We start from the raw sequence: 13844 nt of genomic DNA on the forward strand, positions 1-13844 counted from the left end.
GCTGGCTCACCTGTGAGCTCCTTTTATCTATGCTCTGCTAAAATCTTACCCTGACATTCAGTGTCAGTCCAGATGCTTTGGCTTTAGGCAACCTAAGATTATTCTTACTCTTCTAGGACATTGGCAGATGGCTGGAAGGACTGTAATTGTTCCAGAGAGAAAACTGGGCTTGGACCAGGACTTCTACTTGATGTTGTTTTTGGAGTTAGTGGGTCTGGAGTGCGGGGTCTTTGGGTTCACTATGGGAAAGGTGTTGCCAGAGCTCCTGTTTCAGGGACCTGCAGCAAACTTCCCAGGCCAGTTTCTCCACGAGACAGAGACATTAGTTATATTGAAAGGGCAGGTTTATTAGGGAAAGGGGACAAGGAAAGTAAAGGAGACACAAGCGGGCAGGAACAGCTGCCCCAGGAGGGACAGGTTTGCTGAGAGAGGCCTGCGTGGTTGCAGGTGGGTGGCTTTGAGGAGAGTGACCTCCGCTGAGGGAGGTCAGTGAGGAGAGGCCCCAGAGAGACAGGTCATGGGCAGGCAGGGAGGCTGCTGCCCTGCAGAGGGAGAGGGTTGGTGAAAAGAGGAAGCTACTTAGGCACAGGTGGGCAGACAGAGTGCTCTCCAGAGCCTGTGCAGAGATTGAACGGATATGTCTATGTCTTCTGTTAGGGATTCGCCCCTTGTGAGCCTTCGAGTTAGTTGCTGATTCTGGATAATTATGTAGAATCTGAAAGTGACCAGAGATTCTACAATAGGCCCAATTCTACAATAGGCCCAATCTCCATATCTTTATACCTGCTTGGGTGTTATGCTTTGTAATCTAGGCATTGGAGACTGAGGATCTTGTTTCCATAGCTGTGTCAATGGCTATGCTAATCCCTTCTACCCAGGCCTCCAGCTCTTGGCATTTTGTGAGCCAGGTTTTTGGTCTTGTGGACACCTCTTTTTCAGTTTTTCTATTCTTGTCTTACCTTACCTTTTCCCCATTTTATGCAAATAGATTTGTGAATCTGATCTTTGTGCCTGTGTAAGGAATTCAAGCAAGTATCTGGAATCAGGTCTTGGATAATTTAAAAATTTGGTATTTTTCTGCTTTTATGTTTTAGTCAGATACCTAACTCAGTATTTACCAGTCACTGTAATAATTGGATGTAAAGTAAGCTGAAGAGAGTGTTCTCCACTTTAAGGAGGTGTTTTCTTCCTCTAAATTTGCAGGCTTTTTCTGATCACGTGCTGAGACTTCTGGGATCAGGCTCAGATGGTTTTGTCAAGATTACTTTGGACTTTCTAGTTAGCTATAAAGGAAGCTCCCTAGTTGGTTGGAAAATTTCTAAACTTCTTATTGACCATAAAATTTTAGGTTTCCTTGAAAATCTAAGTCTCTTAAAGTAATCAATTTACTAATCAAACTACATAGTAGGTTTCTGTAAATAATATTCCTTATCAAATTTCTAGTAAGAATCTAAGAACAAATAAGCTGCCAAGTTAAGATCTTAATTTGCCTCTTCTGCTGTCCTTCTCGTGGCCCATGTATATCTCATGGCCCATGTTCTATCTTTCTTGGACCAGGCCTCATCCGTGAGGTCAAACAGAAACTAGGACTCTGTGAAGCAATTTGAGTTTTCTATGCTTGTCTTTAAAAATGGTTCCAATCTTGGGTTCTAGAGGTTTTAAATGATTAAAATGGGATGCTTATTAGAACATGTAAGGACTTTAACTTCCATCTCTCTTATTGGAAACCTCCTTGATTAAAACAAAAACAAACAAACAAAAAAAAAACCAACAGAACTTAGATGGCTATATCAACTTAACTTGAAAACTTAAGTTGTTTTAGGAATTAGTCTATCTTTGTATTGAAAGGGATATAGTTTTGGTGAAACTGTCTACCCATCCAATATCTCTTCTAGGAATTTAAAGGAATATGTGGCCTTAGAAAACTGATAGGGAATTTTATGCCCCACTTTCTTTAGAACCTAAGGGGCATTCTTACAAATATAACTTGAGAAATGTTTTCTTATCTGAAGGAGTTAGTTAGAAAAAATATTAAAAAGCAAATTAATGATTGTTGTCAGTGTTGTCAGAAATATTGGTAAAATAACTATCTCTAAAAATTAGTGCAAATGGCCAAAATTCTAAATGAAAGAGATCTCTGTGTCTATATCTTTGCCTTTGTGTTTTTTTGTCTCTGGAGGGTTACTGTGTTAAAAATCATTTAAAATGGCGCCTATATAAATTCTAATAGAAAAGAACCCAAATTTTGAGATCGCGATCTAAAATTTTTGGTAAACAAAAACTAGTTCAAAATGTAATGGTTTAATTAAAGCACATATGTCTTAGATTTATAATGTTGGGAGTTAAAAGTTTTATTGTATGTTAAATGTGTTTTAAAAATTTGGAGTGGTCAAAAAAAAAAAAAGAAAAAATATTGACCTGGTCTATGTTAACAGAGATAAGTGTGATTTTGTTTATAGCTGGACTTCTTTTTGATAAAATTCTCTTCTAAAAAGACTGGCCCACTATTTATTTACCTTGAAAGAAATACCTTTGTTCCCCAGGTAAGCAACTTAATTGATTTTTCCTTCCCTTGTCCTAGCCAAGGAAAAAAAAAAAAAAAAAAAAAAAAGAAAAACCTCTGGTATATAAATTTGTTTCATTTATAACTCTGCAATTTGAACTTCGTATCCTAAGAAAAACTAGAGCTACAGTTGGTATCTCTGTTCTTCTTATCATTATTTAAATGGTGGTATATTTTTCCTATAAAACTAAGGATTTACTAAGTTTAATAATGAAAGTTTGTTGACTGCTTGATGAGCTTTTGGTGATTTTTGCTTCTTATAGTAGGAAAACAAAACTTTATTGTTATCATCCAGGAAAAAATAAAACATGTGTTTATGTATGAGTTATCCAGTACAAAGGAATAATAGCATAACAGTTCTAACAATGTCTTAAAGTAAAAAATGTGAGGCTTGCCTGTTAATTAGCTGAAGTTTTGTTGGGACAAGGCCTGAGTGGACTAAAAGTTTCAGGGAGTGACTGATGGACTTTCTCTGGCCAGGCGCCTGACTTGTGTGCCCCAGATGACCTCTTGGGAGTCTCCAGCTTCTGTACTCCCTGCTTGCTTTAAAGTGCAAATGTGCCTCTGCTGGGGCAATGGATGCTCTATTGCCTAATTGCTGGGGGCTTGAACTTTGGAAAAAGATCTCTGGGCCTGTGGGCATAAATAAAGACAAAAGTCTTCTATAACAGTCTTACAATCTAAAAATTAAAAACTAAAATGTTGTAACTCTAAATGCAAATAAAGCGAGATTGTGTTAAGATATGTATGTAAAAAAATATGCTAAAGGTCTGAAAAATTTAGTGTCAAAACAAAATAGCTATCTTGAAAAAATAAAGGTGTTAAAGGTTTGCAGATCTGAGAGAGGTATCTTAGTAAAATGCTATGTGCTAAAATGACTTGCTTTAGGAATATTCAAATTTATTATCAGTGGTGTACTTACATAAAACCAAAATTTAATTTCTTTTCCATCTGCAGTAAAGGCTCAAGTATTCTTAAACTGCTTTTACTAATTCTTGATGACAAATTAAAAACTGTTTAGGTAATCTGAAATCTTGGTTCTCTTTTACCCTTGGACTTGGTAAACTGAAAAATATAGTCCTGTCAGCATTGTTGAGCACTGTGAAAATATATCTACTTTTAAAAACCTCTAGTTATCACTCTGGGTACCTTAGTGTTGTTTTATAAAAATCTGTATATATTATTAAGCCTGTGAAGAAACTTTTCTTGGAGTCAAATTTCAGAAATGGTAAAGTTTTTTTTTTTTTTTTTTTTGAATCAAGTAAAATTATTTGATGCATCTTAGGACTCTTAATAAATTATTTTCCTTATAGCAAAATGCTAAAACACATTGGACCAATCTAGAAATGTTAAAACTTCATAAAAATTGTCATTGAGGGAAAAAGTTATACCTTTTCAGCATATATAAAATTGATTAAAGTGTTCTAAAATATATGCGATTTTTAAAACCTAGTATGTTCTGGTATAATATTATTGGATGGTTCTGATTATACTGAAATATGTATGTGTATGTTTGTCACAAAACTGAGCAAACATCCTTGTCTTTTACCTTAAGCCATGATTTTAGGTATGGTCATTTTCGAGTTTTTGTTCTTTCTAAAGTTTATTTGCTGAGCTTTGTCTCTAAAAAAAAAAAAAAACTCACAAAAAGAGACTGACAATATAGATATGTTTTGGAACTGAAAAGACCTACTGAGCCTATAAAAATTTGATTTATGAAAATTACCAACAGAAGATGGAGACTTAATATATGGAAAGTACACTGAGGAAGATTTGAATAATATTTCATGACTTTAAAAAAAAAAATTAGTTTTTAATGTTTTGGTTTTTTGGGTCTCCAGAAACCTTGTCTTTAAGCTGGGCTATGATCTTAACAATGACAATTTGCATCTTTTTATGAACAAACTGAAGCATTTGCTTTTCTCTTGTCTCATCCCAAAAATTTATAAGCAATATTTGTACTTCTCAGGACAATGTCTATCTTTGCATAATCTCAATAGGGAATTTTATTTATTTCTCCTTAACCTGGTAAATTAAACATGTTTTGTTAAAAGGCTTTGATTGAAATTCTTCTGGGAATAAACCGTGCTGAGCTGAGAAGAGCGAGCCAAGAAGATCCTGTCACCTTGCTTACTGGGTTCCAGAGACCTCCATGAAAAATGAGGAAGCTGCCTCCATGGACAGGACTGAGGAAAACCCTGGAAAAAGTCCTGGGAACCTTGAGAAGAGGAAATCTCAGGTGAAGATTGGTGAGACTGTGACTTTGATAAAGCCGGCATGGACTGGATGTTAAAAAGCTCACGCTAAGGCCTGTGGAATTTTCAACAAAGCCAACAACACTCTACTTGTTTACTCTGCCCTATGAGTTTATGCAAATATAGGGAAAATTGTTAAAATTAGATTTGGTTTACTATTTTACAGAATTGGGATGAGGGTAGAGAAAAATTATGTTTCCGTAACTATATTATTCTCTGGTCCTCTCCAGTGAGGGCTATAGCCTTAATGTCATCATCTTGAGGAAGAGAAAAAGTAATCCCTCTTACATTTAGGACTACGCTGTGTTGTATATCTTGTCGCTGCCACACCAGCACCAAGACCTTAACATTATGTCGGGAACTATGGCACCAATAAGTGCAGGCCTTCCATCGTAAACCCCCCACCACGACGACCCTGTTCAGCAGGAAGCAGCCAGATGACACGACGCCCCTTTTCTCATAGAAATGGAAGGTCATAACTGAGAGTGGGGATTATGATACAGTTAACAAGTTTGTCTTTCCCCCATTTTTTTGCAATTCCCCTTATCTAGCATTAACAGGATTGATGACTTGTCTTTCCCATTTGTTGCAGCTTCCCCTCCCCTTGGGAAGAAAAACAAGCTGGCGCCCACCGGTTTCCCTGTAGACCCTTCCCCCTCGCCCTAAGGAAAAACAAGTTGGCGATCACCCGTCTCTGTGCCTTGACACCTTCCCCTTCCCTTAAGATGAATGAGCTGACACCCATCCATCTCCCTGTTGAGCTGGCGCCCACTTGTCTCTGTGCGGACCCCTTCCCCCTCCCCTTCGCGGATGCCTATCCATCTCCCCCTGTATAAATACCCCTGCCCACTGCCAAAGAGCAGGACGGTGGTTTTTCGGACATGAGTCTGCCTCCCTCCTCATTTGTCGACAAATAAAACCGCTTTCCTTTTCCTCAAACTTAGTTTCCTTTTATTGGCTGAGGGAAACTGAGGCCGGCGTTCGGTAACATCATCAGCTTGTCAAGGCCTATTTCCAATGACCTTAAACTATTAACTGAGTGTTTTTTAACTATTCATATCCACTTGAATATTTTTAAAGTTATCTGAGGTTAATCACCCTACCTGTAAATGGTAAAAATACTTCTCATGATAAGTGTGAGAATTACTTAAAGTAACAGATAGAAAACTCTCACATTGTGGCACCCATCCCAGAGTTGCTGCCATCACACCACACCACAGCAGCAATCACAAAACACTAACAGCACACCTTCCAAAAGCATACATGAGCATTTTAACAAAGTTTTATTCAAAAGAGATTTTAAGCTATAGGACAGATCCATGAGAAAGTTATCTGAACTAGAGACCGGGGTGATGATTGTTGAGTACGGAAAGTGACATTCCATGAAATTTAGGATTGGGGCATGATCTCCCAACTAGTTGATGACAGAAAAGAGACAGGAATACCAGTCTCCAGGGTTCCTGGGAGACATGGTGCTCTCTGCATTTGAACATCCCTATCAGTGCTCCGTGTTTGCCTGGAAGACATAGCAGTACAGCTCTCTGCTTAGAAGAAATCCCTTCTTCATTTATTCTCATTGCTAAGTACTTATCTCTGTCATACAATCCCATAGCTCATGGCAGACAATCCCATAGCTGCATGGAAGTTTGACCACACACAACATAAGAATAACTTCCTATTTGCCTTTGGCTATTAGCACATATGAATTGCTAATCCTTTCTTAAACTTCTACATGAACCTCACATTCTCATGGGACTCATATTTTCTCCAAGAGCACATTATACAGAGGGTTGCCCCCTCCATGAAGTTCTTTCCTGATTGTTCCTTGAGAAGAATTCAATGTGAAAAATGACGGCCATTCCTAACTTCACCCTCCTAGTTACCTGTAGCTGTCATTTTAAGGTAAAATTACCGTCTTTTGTAGCAAGACCGAGAGGGGAGGGGTGAGTTTTATTGGACACTGAAAGGAAGGTTCCTATAACACCCACATAAAGAAGTAATGTGGGAAAGCCAAAGCAAGCAGAAGAATTTAAAACCAGCTGGAATACAGCCAGGAAAGAAGTTAACACCCCAAGCTTTCCATGAACTTTTCTACCATGAGTCTGACCCTTCATGATCAAAAATTATTGGAAACCTGGTTTCAGATTCACTGGAAAGATGATACAAGAACCATCTCACAGGGAAGGTTTTACTTAAATTAATTGACTAATTAATGACCACATTTCACCAACTCAAGCTTACTTTGTGGATGTAAATGTATGAGTAATACCCAAAACCACAAACCCAGAAAGCAGCAATAAAAGATTTTAGGTTGGAAGTTATCCTTTCAGAATTAGCCTGATTTTCCTCTAAGCAACTAGGAAGATGAAAATAAAGAAATCAACAGGAAAACTCATAAATCTATACTCTGGAAGGAGAAGATCACCATTCTTTTGGGAGTGAAGCCTCTTTCCCTGGATCCAGTAGGAATTGCTCCTGTGATGTGCTGGGAAATTAGGAGAAAGGTCCTTTTCAATTTGTCTGGACTTTTCTACCTCTTCTGCTGGCTCAGCCGCACATTACCACTGTCTGTACCCATGCTGAGCTCCACATGCCAAGCTACCTCTAAAATAGAATTATTCTGATGGACCTATCTAGCCTCCAAGTAGCTCTCCAACAGAGAGATAAAAAAAAAAAAAAAAAAAACCAGGGATCCAGTGGGCCCCTAATTTTCTTTTTTTTTTTTAAAGATTTATTTATTTACTTATTTATTTATTATTTATTTATGCAAGCACTGGGTACAGTCAGAAGTGCAGGCGGGTGAGAGAATTCACCAGAGCCAGAGCCGGGAGCAGAGCAGGCAGAAGGACCGAAGCACACTGCTGAGGGAAGCAGCGGGTGGCAGGAGAGGTCTGTGCGCCATGCGGGACCCTCCTCCGGTGGCCGGAGAGCAGCCGGGGATCGAACCAGCGCTGCAGAGGCTGTGGGCAGTTTTGCAACCCAGCGCTCAACGGCTGCGCCACCAGGGAGGCCCTGGCCCCTAATTTTCATTGACTCAGAGCCTGAAAGAAAACAGAGAATATACCAAATTATCAAGGTTCTTGGTTAATTCTCTGGCTATGAGTTACCAGATTCTGTTTACTAAAATTCTAACTTTTTCCTTGTTATGAGCTGTGTCCTTCCTGCCCCCCATCACATTCATATGTTGAACTTTTAACCCTCAGTACCTTTGAATGTGACCTAATTGGAAACAGGTGTAATTAAATTAAGATGAAGTCATGCTGGAGTAGGTTGGGCCCCTAATCCAATATGACCAATATCCTTATAGAAGGCAGAAATTTGGACACAGGAACTCAACGAGTGAACACCCAGGGAAAACATAATGGCCACCTGGTAATAGGGGTCGGAGTGATGCATCTGCAAGCCAGGGAATTCTGGGATTGCTGGCAAACAATAGAAGCTAGAAGAGGCTAAGAAGTCATTCTCTACTACAGATTTTTTTAAAAAAATATTTTTAATTCATTTTTGTATAGAAGAACTGGAGTATAGACCAGAGGTGTGTGGGGGGAGGGGTGGGGGTGGATGACAGGACTCACCAGAGACAGAGTGGGGAACAGAACAGGCAGATTTTACTGAAATACACTGCTGAGAGGAGCAGCGGGCAAGACAGGAGAGGTCTGCTGTGCCATGTGGGTCACCTCCCTGGCAGGGGATGGCACTCAGGCTGAGTGGATGGCCTTTGAGGTGAGACTTAACCCGTAGGCCACCGGGGAGGCCCTCTACTATAGATTTGAGAGAGCATAGCCCTGCTGACAGTTTGATGTCAGACTTCTAACCTCTAGAACTGTGTGACAGTAAGTTTCTGTTGCTTGAAGCAACCAGTTTGTTATACAGCCCCAGGAAATTAATACAGTGACCTATCACCAAAATTTGTAAAATGACCTATCAGCTGATTTGTTAAACAAAGAATTAGAAACTATCTCACTTAGAAAAACATTAGCGTCATTCTCTTTTTCACAATTTCCGGGAGAATTCCAAAAAAGTATTCACTAGCACTTCTCAAATGACTATTAACTTTACCTTTTACTCTTATGTGACACTTCCTTGTTTCCAAAATTAGATAGTTAGGACAAAATCAAACCTAAATACTATAATTTAAATATTAACTATTTTCATTTTCTCTTCCCCACTGGTTATATGGAGGTAAAATATTTTTAAAGAGTAATATTATGACTCTCATGAAAACATGAAATTAACACATATCCACAATTGCACTGATAAACAAAATGAGTCAGAAAGAAAAAGACAAATACTGGGTGTTTTCACTTGTATTTGGAATATAGCGAAACAAAACAAAGGGGCAGACAAAACCAAACCATTAACAAACCCAGAAATCTGTCTGTTATTTTTATTTTATTTTTTTTAGAAGATGAAAACAGTTAACCTTTATTATATCCCAGTTCCTGTGAGTCTGCAATTCTTGGAAGTCATGGCATATCTGGGCAGAGGGGAAGGGAGGAAAACAATTGAGGAGTTGCACAATGGGTTGTGGGGGAAGGCTGGTGGGAGTGACTGATGATGTACCTCTGAGGAGATGGAATCCTATACCTCTGAATCACATACAGTGTTTTAACCCAGGGTTACCTCAAAATAATCAATGTAACTAACTAATGAGGAAACAGATATGTTAAAAAAAAAAAAACTACTTCAAAAAATAATTCAGGGCTCTTTTTCGTGGCACCTGAGAGGCAGTCGGGTGCTTCAACATGAAGCTGAACATCTCTTTCCCAGCCACTGGCTGCCAAAAACTCATTGAAGTGGACGATGAGCGCAAACTTCGAACTTTCTATGAGAAACGTGTGGCCACAGTGGTTGCTGCAGATGCTCTGGGCGAAGAATGGAAGGGCTATGGGTTCGAATCAGTGGTGGAAACGACAAACAAGGTTTCCCCATGAAGCAGGGTGTCTTGACCCATGGTCGGGGTCGCCTGCTGCTGAGCAGGGGCCATTCCTGTTACAGACCGAGGAGGACTGGTGAAAGAAAGCGCAAATCTGTTCAGGGTTGTGTTGTGGATGCCAACCTGTGTTCTCAACTTGGTCATTGTGAAAAAATGAGAGAAGGATATTCCTGGACTCACTGACACTACTGTGCCTCGCCGCCTGGGGCCCAAAAGAGCCAGCAGAATCCGAAAACTTTTTAATCTCTCTAAAGAAGATTATGTCCGCCAATATGTTGTGAGAAAGCCCCTAAACAAGGAAGGTAAGAAACCCAGGACCAAAGCACCCAAGATTCAGCGTCTTGTTACTCTACGCGTTCTGCAGCACAAACGTCGGCGTATTGCTCTGAAGAAACAGCGTACTAAGAAAAATAAGGAAGAAGCTGCAGAGTGTGCTAAACTTTTGGCCAAGAGAATGAAGGAGGCCAAAGAAAAACGCCAGGAACAGATTGCCAAGAGACGGAGGCTGTCTTCTCTGAGAGCTTCCACCTCCAAGTCTGAGTGTAGTCAAAAATGAGATTTTTCTAAAAGTAACAAATAATTAAGACCAGACATCAAAATAAATAAATAAATAAATCTTTAATAATAATAATAATAATACAATAGACACAAAGGCAATAAGGAATGCTAAGGTGAATTTGTTCAGATTCATACAGTAGAATCAATTGTATCTTCATTAGACAAAATTTATTTACATTCCTATGGATGGACTTTACCATCAGTTTTCTACAACCGAGTGTTGTAAAATAGCTCAAAGGCAATGACAAGTGCAGACTCATAGACTCAGATTTCCTGGAAGGGCGCATCAAGCACATGATCTTCTGTTGAAAGGATACCCAGTCTTTTCCTGCCATTCCAGATACATCTTGGGATATCTCTCCCCATGATCATCATCATCTCAAATATTGTTCTTACTTATAAAATAAGACTGGTCTGGTTATTTTTATAGTTGCTGCAGTAGTGCAAATTTTGTTTCAACTACAGAATCTGTAATGTAAGTTTGGGTAAATTCTTCTCTTCTTGAGCTCCCCCCAAATTTAGTGAAGTTACTGACCTAAGAATAAGTGATCTTCCCTACACCTGGAAATTTGGAAACTTATAAGGCAGGTGTCAGCCCCATTTTACTGGAAAGGCTTTGTAAGTTTTGGTTCTATAGGTAAAATGAGCTTTATTTTTCCTTAAGGCAACAGTCATCTGTGATTATAAAGAATAAAATCATTTTCCAAAAAAACACTGCAGATAAAGCCTTGATTAGACAATTGATTTGTTCAATTATATTCTGCATTAAGAAAAAAGACTCTAAATTAATGATGAAAAGAAAAAGATTCTTAGTGGTCCTGTGCAAAAAAGCTATATCACCAGTAAAATTAAGGAGACATTCAATAGACTTTTTCATTTGAGTTCAAAATAGACAAGTAGACAAGCAAACAAACAAAAACTAAATTGTGTTCCCAATTGTCTCTCTCTCTCCCAACAGTGAATGTATCTCTATAGATAAATTTCCAAATAGTAAAACCATAAAGTCACATTGCCACTATAAGGGGGAATAACTTATTGACCTTGCTCAAGGCCAAAAATAAACCACAATGTCAGTATCTAATACAATATAAGAGATGACAAAAACCTGGAGAAACAGATTTGGTAAAGTGCACATTTTATTGACATTTGGATTCACCCCAAAAACCAAACAGTACCCTTTCCTACAACTTTGAGGATCTGGTTTTGTCAGGTGGACCACATTGGTGTCTCCTGAGACCCAAAACCTATATAAAGGAATAATTGTTTTGAATTTAAATTTAAATGAACATGTGTCAGATTTTTGTTTAACTGTTCATTAATGAACAATGACACTCATGAAAATATGAATATAGAGAAACAAAACAGTAAGAACTTGAACTGTTCAAAGGAAAAATCAAATGGATACATGGAGTGTATGCTAGATGCAATGCTTGTAATATGCAAAGAACAAAACCAATTTCATCCTCACTGGACAGTCAATTTGCATTTCCATGAACAGAAATCATTTGCATCACCATCAGTTTTCACAACTTAAAGAGTTTATAAAGTAGTTCAAAGACAGTGAATTATAGCTTCAAAGGATGTTAGACACTGCCAATTACTCCACTGAACCTAGGAAGTTAAGATTGCCACCTAGAGCACTATTTATAATAGCTAAGATATAAAAACAGCCCAAACGTCCCAAAACAAAAGAATGGCTCAAGATGTGGTATATATACAAGATGGAATACTATTCAGCAATCAAAAAAGATAAACTCATGCCATTTGTGGCAACATGTATAGAACTGGAAGAGATTATGATAAGTGAAGTAAGTCAGAAGGAAAAAGATAAATAAATATTGGATGGTTTCCCTTATATGCAGAATATAGAGAAACCAAACCAAGGGTCAGGCAAAATACAAACTTGCAAGCTGCCCATAGATCTGAGGCATACAGCAGCATATAGGGGAGGGGCAAAAGCAAAGGCAGGAAGAACACAAAGGACTAGAGTGATGGATCACAAGTGCTATGGTGATAGAAGAACTGCAGGAACTATAGTGGAGTGGAGAAATCAAATACAATCCAAAAATTAACAAAGATGTAAGAAAATAAATAAAACATTAAAAATAAATAAATAAATATCATCCTTTCTTTGGGGGGAAACATTGCCACTTAGTCATAGAACTAGCTAAGACACTAGTGTGACCAGATGCCAAAGACACCAGAACGATTCTCCTGTCCTCTGTTCCCATTTTCCCTTACCCTTCTGTTGCTGCCATAGAGATTCCTGTTCTGAGCAAGAAACCCATAAGTTAATAAGTTAGCATTCTTACTACTTCTTGCCCTTTTGCTCTAAGGACACCAGAGAGATGGTGCCACAGAGAAGCAGTCCTGGATATGAAGCTCAAAGACACTTTAGTCTGTACAGGACATGGAGAAACTGAACCATATGCAAAGAAAGAGCAAACAAGGGGCCTCCCTGGTGGCACAGGGGTTAAAGTCTCAGTGCTACCAAGCTATAGTCAGTCACTGCAGCACAAGTGGGATCTCCAGCCAGGGAGCTACCCACGAGGTACAGCAGACCTCTCCTGTCTCACCCACTGCTCCCCTCGGCAGTGTATTTCAGTCAATCTGCCTGTTCTGTTCCCCACTCTGTCTCTGGGTGAATCCTCACACACCCCCACCTCTGACCTACACCCCAGTTCTTGTGTGCATAAATAAATAAAAATAAATCTTAAAAAAAAGAAATAGTAAACACAAGTAAGTACAGGAGTGAAGGGGCAGGGTGAGGCTTTCTTGAGTATGTGTATATAAAAGGGGGCAGGAGGAGGGGAGAGAGAAAGAAACAGAGAGAAGGAGAAAAGAGGGAAAGCAACTGATCACTCAATCACCTTTCTATTCTCAGATTTTATACTCAACAGATTCTAAAATTCTTCTCACAGTGCATACCTAGCGGAAATTTTAGTGGAAAATAAAGGCTCTAGTTAAGGATTAAAAAGCAAAGGGCAGCATCTATCAGAAAATTCCTTTTTGGAAGTGGGCACAAGGAGAACTTGCTAAGGCCTGAAATCACCTGAGTAAGGCTGACTCAAGTTTCTCGGATTGTCAAAACCATTAGGATTCACAGCAGCAGCTTTTATTCTGCAAGGGCCTCTGTTTAATAGGCTCTGGGTGAACTCATGGTACACATGAGTACCATGGCCTTGTGATTCTTGTTTCCTTGTGAAAGTGTGTTTCCTGCTCTGAATCATCCTGTAATTTGCTCCACAGGATTTCCATCTGTTTAGACCAAGTGTGAAAAAGAACAATCTGAATCATACACTTAATGCGGTATAATGAAAATGCATAAGGAAATATTCCAAGCTCCTGGCACGGATATTACACTCAAACAAATAGGAGTTAGATGCATCATCTTTTAAAACTTATCAAACACCCCTACTAACTAAAGACATCTCTGTCTCTTTCTATTGAACTATTTCTTTCAGGCTAACTCTCTCTCGAATAATTTTCTCAGACTTTTTGAAAATACCTCCTCTTCTCTCCTTTCTCCTGT

The 13844-nt window shown here is 38.9% G+C and overlaps 1 protein-coding gene and 1 pseudogene across 1 annotated transcript in view; one reads left to right on the forward strand and one right to left on the reverse strand.

Moving 5' to 3' along the window:
* The window catches only part of LOC119260937 (cytochrome c oxidase assembly protein COX18, mitochondrial), an 86575-nt gene that overhangs the window by 16019 nt on the left and 56712 nt on the right, over window positions 1-13844 (reverse strand). The gene's annotated exons all lie outside the window — the stretch shown is intronic.
* On the forward strand, window positions 9526-10310 carry LOC119260584 (40S ribosomal protein S6-like; annotated as a pseudogene).

Source organism: Talpa occidentalis, unplaced genomic scaffold, assembly GCF_014898055.3.
Source record: "Talpa occidentalis isolate TD23 unplaced genomic scaffold, MPIMG_talOcc4v2.1 talOcc4.6, whole genome shotgun sequence".
Classification (NCBI taxonomy): domain Eukaryota; kingdom Metazoa; phylum Chordata; class Mammalia; order Eulipotyphla; family Talpidae; genus Talpa; species Talpa occidentalis.